Below are 9,997 nucleotides of genomic sequence, written 5' to 3'. Positions count from 1 at the left end.
ACACTCCTACCACAAGGAGTAGCTAAGTATGTCTGTTTTTATATCAGACATTTTGTTTTCTTCATTTTACAATGTTAGCCCTCTTCTTATGTAGCGAACCTTAGCACTGCTAACTCTAGGCCAGTAGTTTAAGCTGCTAATATGAACGCCACAAATCTAGGGTTACACCCCCCTTAATAAAAATAAAAACGCAAAATAATTCAAATGATAAGTCTCAAACAAGCTAACGTTGGAAAGCAAGTTTGCTAGCAGGCTTCATTCCCGTTAGCTTAGCGTTTATCTCGATTTACCCATAGACTATATACGTATACTAGACCGTCTGAGTGATGTCACACAAAAAATGGCCTCCTACCCAACAAAATGAAGCCAATTCAGTTGCTATTTCTACGTGATGTCAAATGTTGGAAACGTTCTTCAGTTAGCGGTGATCAGTCTGTTTTCATGGCGACCACTCTGGCCAATCATGAGTGAGCTGGTTGGAGGGCCACACCCCTACCACTAGGAGTAGTTACCACTTTGATAATCATCGGCAGGTATGGCTGTTTTTGTCATTTTGCAATGTTAGCCCTCTTCTCATGTAGCTAATCTTAGTAATGCTAACTCTAGGCTGGTAGATAAACCTATAAATATCTAAGCCACAAAGCTCAGGGATACAAACCCCCTCTGGCTATGTGTTATATCCTTCTTAATAAATATAAAAACACAAAATAATTTAATAAATAAGTCTCAAACAAGCTAACGTTGGGAGGCATGTTTGCTAGCAGGCTACCACTACCAGTGGGTACTTCCTGTTAGGAATGCAACGAGTGGGAGGGGTCACTCACTTCTCATGAACAATGTTTTCAGCACAAAGTTACAACCTTTTTTATTCTGAGCTCTCTAATGATTTCACACGGAGAACCAGAACAGAAACGTTGCTGAAAAGCTTCCTTTTGCGATCCAGCGGCCCAATTACTGTAATACATGACCAGAATCGCTCCACCGGCTGCTTTCGATGACTGATAAACAGACGCAGCGGCTAATAAATATTACATTTATCTAACAAAGCTCTGGTGTACGCTGCAGAGAGTTGCTTCCTCTGTTGTGGAAGTGGCAGGAAGCATCGTGTACTGCTGAGTCAAATCCACTCAATTATACACATCTCCAAAGTCTAAATCTACCCCAGCATGCAGCCATTTACATTTGTATTTCAGCCCAAACTCAAGAGCTGCTAATTAGTTGAGCCAACAGTCTGCCGATGCTTGTTTGACCTCTTCTCCTCTGCTTGACGTCCGTTTTTTCCCCTTGAAATCCTTCAATAAACACACTATTATATGTAAATATGCAGACACAGATTGCAAAAATCAGCCAATCACCCCAAATCTGTGTCTAATCTGTTTCAATTTCTGCTTTTTTTTGCAGCAGAAGATACCCCCCCCTTACTTCCCACCACCCCCCAGCATGAGGATCATAGGGGAACCCCACGCGGCGAGTCAACAGCTCTCTCCTTAGGAGGTGGCGGCTCGCGGCGTTTCACAAGCCCACCACTGAACTCCGGATCATCGTCACGGCGGAGTCTGGGGGCGCCCAAAGGCCCAACTATGGTTCACGCTGAGGGGGGCCGGAAAAGTTGATCAACAGCTTCCCCCAAATACAGAATTCTCATTGTTGAAGCAGTTGTATGCATCTGGCCAGACCAAAAAGACCCTGGAAGTCACTCGATGTTTGAGTTGGGAACATTAAGGGAAATACAGGCTTTGATTCAAAATGGCGGCCCTCATGAAGGTGTTGCTCCATAGCAACCATTTATTTTTTTGAACATACGGGTCAGATACATTTGCGTATACATTTTTAAGTCTCTACCTCAAAGCAAATTTTCAAATTTCCCCTAGAAACCAATTTAATCGATTTACCTTATTGATAGGGTGAATACATTGGAGCCCATTATGTCTGTCAGTGTTTGAATTAGGACGGGTTTTAATCTTGATTTTTAGTATTTTTAGTATTTTTTACTAATTTTAGTATTTCTTTAATTTAGTTTCTTTCCAGTTTCAGTTTTTCTACCGACCTCCCAACGTTTCTGGCATCAGATACAAACTTCCTAACTAACTTCCTAGCTACCATCTGACCAACACAACATTCTGCTGACGTATCTACCAACTTATCTGCTGACCTACCTAGTTACCTGCATCCAGCACAACCCTTTACCCACCTACCAACCAATCTCTCAACCTGCTAACCTCTACCTACGTTTCGGCCAAACTGCTGGTCTACCCACATACCAACCAATGTGCCAACTACCTACCAACCTATCTACCAATCTACTGTCTACCTACCAATCTGCCAACCTACCCACTTGCCTACTTCCTATCTACCTACCTACTAACCTTCCACCTACCTATGTACTCACCTACCAACCTACTACCCACCCACTGACCTGCCATCTACCAAACTTCCAACTTACTTTCTAGCCACCTGCCTCTGACCTGCCAATTAGTATCTACCAACCTACAGATCTACCATCTAACTACCAACCTGCCAAACTATTTATAAACTACCAATTTATTATCTACCCATCAATGTGCCAACTACCTTTCTACCTACCAACCAAACCACATACTAACCTACCAATCCACCGATCTGCCAAGTCACCTATCTTACACCTTTAAGTTTCATTATGTTGTCCATAAAAAAAATAAATACTTTCTGTCAAATTCTACCAACTTAACTATATTACCTATCTAAGGACCTGCAAATCTACCTACGGTAAATGGTGTATACTTGCATATCTACCAATCCAGTATCTACCTGACAACCTGACTACCAATTAGCTACTTATCTACTGATCTACTATAAACTTACCGACATGCAAACTTCCTCACTACCTACAGTACCTACCCACAAACATGCCAACCACCGATCTATGTACCTACCAATCTATGAACCTGTTAAACAACCTCCCAACTACATTATTACTTAGTTACCAATCCTGCTGACCTACCTACATACACACCTACTACCATATACCTTTAAATTGCGTTATAGTTTTGCACAACAAAAATAACTACATTACCAATTTTCCAACCTATCTACTTACCTAAGTAAATATCAACCCTCCTGACATTAGATACAAACTATCTACCTACTAACCTGCTATCAACTACATACCACTGACGTGTTGAACTACCTAACTACTTTCCTAACTACCAACCAGCCCATCGACCTACCGACCTGCTGTCTACATACCGACCTGCCAGCTACCTGTCTAACTGCCTATCTACCTGTTGGCCGATCTAGATACATAGCAACCAACCAATTTGGCAAACTACCCACCATCTGACATGTCAACCGACTACATTTCAACCTTTAAATTAGATTATACTATGTATTAAGACAACAATGTTAACCAACTATACTTTAGACCGACCTGCCAGTCTCCATGTCTTAGTACCAATCTGTCTTCCTGGCACCAGATACAAACTCTTCCTGTCTACTGACCTGCTACCAACTACCTACCAACCAACCCATCCATGGGTTATATTATAGGTTTAACCCATACGGTTAAGATCTGATACTTAAACAATTTTTGGTGGTGAATCTCTTTGGTATCCTATAAAGATCGGTGCGACGTAACAGTTAAATCCAGCAGTGACATCGTACGTCTTAGACTCAGAGAATTATATTTATTTGACCTCCTTTAACTGAGAATCCCTTTTTAGGTGGAAAGTAGGCTGACAGATGCTTAGAAAAAAAGGTTTTATTCAACAACAGCAGGACGGGACAGACATGAAGCGTGCCGCGTCACCAGGAGACTGCGGTTGTGTTGGGCGTCCAACTCCGCGCACAAACCGAAAAGGACGTTTCCACCAACACCCGGGAACCTGCATTGTCTTTCCTCGCCGCATTCAGGCGAAGACAGAGACGGCGTCCCCCGCCGGAGAGCGTCCAACTCCACCCCGGCCGCGCTATCTCCACGTCCAACGTCTATTTCAAGACCCCCGGCTTGGGGGGGTTAATTAATAATGAATGCATCCTGTCCGATTTAATTAATTAGGTCAGGAAAGTTTGGGAGGGAAAGGTACGGTCCAGGCCACGTGGTCTGGTGTCTCGGCGGGCAGCCGCTTTCATGTGGCGGGCGAAAAAGTTGAGCTTCGAACAGAGAGATGGCGAGGGGCCGACGCCAGGCGCGCCAGCGCGGGGACGGAGGGCCAGGGCTGCAGACAAAGATAATAACGGCGAGAAGTGGCGGCTTCAGAAGCAAAAAAAGAGAGGCGAAACACCAGGGAGATATCGAGCGTAGACCTTCATGAGGAGGAAGAGAACCACGGAGAGAGCTGTCAGTCTGTTTGTTTGGACGCAGGAATAATTATTCCTTTTTAATTACAGTTTGGAGAAAGGGGCGCCCGGGCTCCAGGCGGCGGCCGACCAATGTTATCACCTTTCACACGCCGCCGAGCCAAAGAATAAACGACTTTGATCCGACGGCGGGCGCACTTTGGCCAACTTGGGTGGCGCTCCGCAGTTTAAGCAGGAGCTGTAACAAGGGAAGAGGGGGGGGGTTTCAGAGGAAGAGGAGAGATGAAGGTGACAGCTTTTGGAGGTTAACCTCGATTTGAAGTCCCGGCGGGGGCCGAGGGGCGTCCCGCGAGGGCAGCAGGCGTCTCTGATCTTTCACATCTAGCTCACAGATACCCCCGCCAATAATATCTCTTCTGGCGGACCTGAAAGCGCACTTCAAACGCTTCCCTCCCCTTCTACTTCACTTCTCGAACTCCTGACGGAAACAATGCGCCGCCGCCGCGCCGCCGATACGTATTTTTAGCCGGTAAAGTGGAAGTTCATTTGAATGGCAAATTTTCAGGAGGGGGAAGATTGGCAGCCGGCGGCTCCCCTGATTCAAATGATGCCAACCTGCTCAGTGGAGGCGATCCAGATGGAGTTTCAGATGGAGAACTGTAAATCTGCCTGATTGGGAGAGGGCGCGAGGGTTTGAGGGAGTCCAGCTGTGACGCAGCACCTGAAAACATCCAGATTCCTGACGGAGGATGGGCGGAGAAATACGGCAAGCCATTAAGGTCATTTTTATACGGCGACTAGTAAACTGACGTCCTGACAAACGTCCATTAATGTTGTTATATTTTCGTTTATATCATTTTTGTGTCCTTCAAATTAATTTCCATAGATTATGGCGATAAACAATACTTAAAGTTAAAAGTTAAAATAATTAATTTATTAATAAAGATGCGTATATGCTAGTGAGTTGTATGTTCATCAAGTGGGCGGGGCTTTTTTTAACGAGCTAAAACAGACCAATGAAATCACTGTTTAATATTGTATGTACTTATGTGTCAGATTTTTGTGTTTGAAAATGAAAATATTTCAATTTTTATTTTCGTTTTTTAAGAAAAAGAAAAAAAAAACTTAGCAATGAATGGTTAGCATTAGCAAAAAATAGCATTTCTCATATCACCATGTGTTTTCATTTTAGTTGAAATAATAAAATAGATGTACACAAAGAGTTTAAGTCAATAGTTTTGTAACCTGCATTACATTGTTAAAAATATGTTTATTAGGTGGGCGGGGCTTTATTTTAGCTAGCTAAAGTAGTCCACTAATGTCAATATTTAATAATCCTAGTTATGTTATGGATTTTTGTTTTGTCCAAACTTTATTCATTGTTTCAATTTTTAATGTTGTTTTTTTTTTTAAATATCGATTAGCAAAAAAAAAAAAACATGATTAACCCAAATCCCCCACAAAGTCAAATTTTCATAGAAATTACTGGGAAAAAAAATAAATAAAGAGGTGTTTGTGTCCCTTCATACATTGAACGAATCCATACTGTCCAACGTTCATGAACACAATCTCGTCACATGTTGACGTTTGGTGAATGACCCCAATGCGGCACTTTTTGATGTTCTGGATCTGCCCGATTCGTTGTTTTTTTATGTGATTTTGGTAAAATCAAGGGTACGCAACCCTCGGTACCAGACATGGATTGGTCCTCGAGATGCGTCCAGTACTGGTACCCAAACCCGGAACCCTAACCTGGCACGGGGCGCACTACTGGACGTGGTACCACCTGTGATACCGGGCCCGATCTAGTACCAGATGCGGTATGGACGCAAACCAGGCCCAGATGCGGTCCCGGAATGGTCCTCGGGACGTGTCCACTACCCAAACTCGGTATCAGTACACTAACCCAGTACCAGACGCACTATGAGACCCGGTAGCAGATTCGGCACCAGACCCAAAATAGTGCCAGATTCGGTACCGGACCCGAACGGGTACCAGGCGCAATCCAGGTCCAGATGCGGTAAAGAAACCAAACTGGTCCTCAGGACTTGAACTGGTACCAGATGCAGTACCAGACGCTGTACCGGTAGTATGCGGGACTAGACCAGAATAATACCCGAACCGTTACCTGATGCAGTACCGGGCGCGAACCGGTCTTCGGGACTCGTCCAGTACCTGTACCAACACCCGGTACCAGTACACTAACTTGTCACTGGACGCACTACTCGGCGTGGTACCAGAGATGGAACTGGGCACAAACCGGTACCAGACGCGAAATCAGGCAAAATCTGCGGTACTGAACGTGAACTGGTCCTCGGGATGCATCCAGTACCGGTAGCCAAACCCGGTACCAGTATCCTAACCCGTCACCGGACGCACTACTGGACATGGTACCAGACCCAAACAAGTACCAGACTCGAACCATTACCAGAGGTGGTACTGGATGGGAACCGGTATGGGGTTAGGGTACTGTTACTGGGTTAGGGTACTGGTGCACTACGGATCCTGGTACTGGATCGGTTCCGGTTCCTGACCCAAAAGTTTGCGGCCCCTAATTCTGGCGAGCCAGGTCGTGAAAAAACGACGAGGTGGGTACACTAAAACCGTCATTTCTTGACGCGGAGGGGTCCTTAATGCCAATATGTGACGAGTAAGGGGTGAGAGGGTGTTGGACTCACAAAACAATGAATATTGAGGAGCAAAAATAGTTTTTTTTGGTAATTTATTGGTTGCAGTGAATGGAGCCTAAGGGTCTACCACGGTGTAGGTGCACGGGACTTAAGCTTATGTTGGGATCTGAAGGGAAGTGTCGCATCTATTCCATATATCAACATTTTGGAGTTTTAGCTCCACGTTTCCATCAAAACCTGAACTGCATCAACCGTGTGTGTGCGGGACGCGGCAGGAATCCAGCCGGCAGATATCCTGACAGGAAGTGGAGCGGCGACTCTGCGGTTGAGTATCAATGGTAGGGCGAGGGGCGGGGGGGTGCCTGGGAAAGCTGTCCCCCGTGTTTACCGCCGCGCCAAAATACACGGAAACCCCAAAGGTAAGCAGAGCACGCAGAGTCCAGGAGAAGACGAGGTCCGGCCCGCAGGACAAACCCTACTTTACGCTTTTTATTTTGTCTTATAATCTGATAAAAGTCGTGTTTTTTTCCCATCGAAATACCCCGCGCTCATACAATGCGTCGATACTCATCAGCACTTTGTGAAAACGAGGCCTTTTGTGAATAAATTTAAACAAGAAGCAGGAAACTGAATGAATAAATCCAGTATGGAGGGTTAAAAATAAGCAGGAAGAAGGTTTTCCGGCGCGGTGGCACGAAACGCCGTCGACACGTTTAACCTTTAACTTTGCTGGGAATTCCTCCGACCCGAACCTGCTCGCCGGCTTTTTTAATTCCAGCAGACCTTTTCCACCGTCCTTTCAAAGTAAAAGGATGTAATCCGTCTCCCTGCAGAGAGAGAAGGAGGGAAGCACCGCGTCCAATTCTTCTCAGAAGACGGTGTGACCTTAGCCACGCTCCGATTCAAGCCTTCTTACCTCCACAGTTCAACTGCTCGGCTCGTCTCCATGCATGAATCCCAGGTTAAACGCTTCCCTTTCAAGGCGGCGCTCTCCCCGCCGACGGGAATATAATTATGTTTTACAAGTCGACTCTTATCTGCAGCCTCCTCCATTTCCCCGCCGACTCCTCGTGTATTTGGAGGGCTTTTCACAAGTACTTTACGGTGTGTCAGGTTGCTGCTCCGCCGTGGAAATGCACCATTGTGGCGCTCAAAAGGTCTCCGCTCGCCATATCGGGGAGCTGGGAAAAAAAAGGAAAAAAAGGGTGTAAATAGACTTTAAGAAGCAATTCCTTTTTTTGTATCCAAGTTCAACAAACTGTGTGAAAAGGGCTAAAGTAGATAAAGCGTTCAAACCTACGAGTACAAGAAAAGTATCAAACACAACAAAGATTAGCAAAAAAAAGACGGAAAATGTAACTCTTGATTCGACCAATTATTCTGAAACAGTATATATATATATATATATATATATATATATATATATATATATATATATATATATGGAACACAACATTTGCATGTGATACGTCAACAAAAATGAGACTTGGGACTTGAAATCAAGTCAAGACTCACCTGACTTGAACTTTTTCCTAATACTTTTCATCCACAAATTGACTTGGACCTCTTCTAGGACTTGGGGCCATCGACTGAAGGTCACACTCTAGTATTCTGCTTTCTTTGCACTAAAAGCTTTGACTTGATGGGATGATTTGACTTAATTTTTGTTCATTTTTTTTACGTTTCTAAGTTTTTAAGTAGCCAAAGGATTTTTTTTTTAGGTAATCCCTATACTAAGTAACCAATACTCTCTCAAATCAAATCAAATCAAATCAATCTTTATTTATATAGCACTTTTCATATAAAAGTATAACACAAAGTGCTTTACAACAAAAGCAAAACAGTATAAATAATGTAAAAACAGGCACAAAAATTAAAATTAAAGCCCCCTTCCCCAGACCAGCCCACAATTCACCCATCCCTTTCTCCCCACCCACTCCCAAACTTATAGAAATAGACAATAGGAAAACAGGCTGAGCACTTAAATTGGGTGTTCGAAACTAGCAGTTGGGACCTCCCTCTCAATGAACAGTTGCAAAGCCAGCCAAACGCAGCATCCCAGACAGGGTCCCGCCTCACCGCGACGAGGCGGTGATGCAGGTCCCCATCCAGAGCTGCAACGGCTGAACCACAGCTGACTCAGAGTGAGAGAGGTCCCAAATGAGGAAGCACTGGATATAAAATTAAGAATGAATAAAATTTTCCAAATGAGAATAAAAAATGAATAAATAAATGGTAAAATAATAAAAATAATCAGGAATAAATAGTAAAAGAATAAAAACAATGAAATTAAGATAAATTATTAACAAATTAGTGTAAATTCACAAAAACATGATAAAATAGAAAAAACAAATAAAATAGATAAAAAATAAATAAAAGTTGCAAAATTAGCTAAAAGCCAGGCTAAAAAGATGGGTCTTGAGCCTTTTCCTAAAAGCATCTATGCTCTCTGCGGCTCTCAGGTCCTCTGGCAGATCATTCCATAAACAAGGTCCATAATACTGAAAAGATGCCTCTCCATAAGTTTTGGTTTTCACTGTTGGAATGACTAGCAGACCAGTGCCAGAGGATCTCAGGGTCCGCGAGGGTTCATATTTGACTAAAAGATCAGATAAATAAGAAGGGGCAAGACCATTAAGACATTTAAAAACCATTAAAAGTATCTTAAAATCAATCCTGAAGCTTATGGGGAGCCAATGCAGAGATTTTAAAATCGGGGTGATATGAGCCCGTCGCCTGGTCCTGGTGAGAACTCTTGCAGCAGAATTCTGTAAAAGCTGAAGGTTCTTAATGTTTGTTTTTGGAAGACCAGCGAGCAGAGCGTTACAATAATCAATTCTACTTGTTATAAAAGCATGCATCAGCATCTCCATATTCTCCAACTGGAAGAATAAAACAAGACTCCATAAGGGCGAACATTCAAAATGACATCCACAAATAATGAATAACTGTTTTAAGAGTGAAAAGAAAACAATTAGGGGTGTTTGAAAATAATTAAAATTGTATTTTTGTCTTTTATTCTGAAAATATCTAAAATAGGTGGTCAGAACCACTAAAATTATTTTAAAAAGAATCAAGAGAAAACTGCAAGT

The 9,997-nt window shown here is 43.3% G+C and overlaps 1 long non-coding RNA gene across 1 annotated transcript in view; it reads right to left on the bottom strand.

The window, feature by feature from the left end:
- Positions 1-6,732: 6,732 nt before the first annotated feature.
- The window catches only part of LOC112156635, a 49,687-nt gene continuing 46,422 nt past the window's right edge, over positions 6,733-9,997 (bottom strand). Inside the window, exons 2-3 of the long non-coding RNA XR_002921010.2 lie at positions 7,822-8,086; positions 6,733-7,732 (exon numbers count right to left, since the gene is read on the bottom strand). This is a non-coding gene — a long non-coding RNA (uncharacterized LOC112156635). The remainder of the gene's footprint in view (positions 7,733-7,821; positions 8,087-9,997) is intronic.

This window comes from Oryzias melastigma, linkage group LG2, assembly GCF_002922805.2.
Source record: "Oryzias melastigma strain HK-1 linkage group LG2, ASM292280v2, whole genome shotgun sequence".
Lineage (NCBI taxonomy): Eukaryota > Metazoa > Chordata > Actinopteri > Beloniformes > Adrianichthyidae > Oryzias > Oryzias melastigma.
Note: the sequence above shows the minus strand (reverse complement) of the source record. Positions and strands in the feature narration are given on the sequence as shown.